The sequence below is a fragment of the Selaginella moellendorffii genome, unplaced genomic scaffold, assembly GCF_000143415.4.
Source record: "Selaginella moellendorffii unplaced genomic scaffold, v1.0 SELMOscaffold_46, whole genome shotgun sequence".
NCBI lineage: Eukaryota > Viridiplantae > Streptophyta > Lycopodiopsida > Selaginellales > Selaginellaceae > Selaginella > Selaginella moellendorffii.
Genome location: NW_003314307.1, coordinates 898,394 through 899,210, shown reverse-complemented (window position 1 = coordinate 899,210; position 817 = coordinate 898,394).

Genomic DNA, 817 nt, shown 5'->3' with positions numbered 1-817 from the left:
TCTAATAATTAGTACTGATACTAATTATTAACGATATATATCTATAATATGCTTTTATTACATTTTTAGTGTAATTATAAGAAATGCCCTATATTTTTTTCAATGTCATTTATATAAAATTTATTTTAATTTCAAATGCAATATCAATATCTATTATTTTCACCTCATATTCAGATGTTATAATGAATCCAAAGTTTAACACTTGGATCCATCCTATGCAAAGGATAAAATACTCTAGAATTTTAACATTTAAAGAATTATGTGTAATTGCAACTTTGTTGTAAAGCTTTCTATTTACAGTGTCACTTCCATAAATGAGAATCATATACTCGTGATGATGGTATTGCTGCTTTACCTTGATCTTTTACTTTTAATTATAATGCCTTTAAGTATGTTGTCTTTGCTTCCTTTGACCAAGTATTTGTAATCTCATATATTTGTTGTTTCTCGTCTACTAATATGAAATCAAAAAAGATTTAAAGAACTTGAATTGTAATTATAAAGTTTGTATATATGTACAGGGCATGGTTGAAAGAAGAATATAACATCTAATCTACAATAAAATCTTGGAGAAAATTAAGTCCCATATACACTAATGAAAAAAGTTCTATATACTTATGTAAATACATTCGTGAATAGGCTTGTACAGATTTAAAGTGACCAAACACTATAAATCTATAATTGGTTTGCTTAAGCAAACCTGTAGCAGTATTGACTATATTTAAATATGCTTGGAGATTCTAGGATATTTTAATAGCTAATAGTTGTTGTTCATTTAGATTAATATTTCTATTTATAATTTATAATCTTTCCTAAA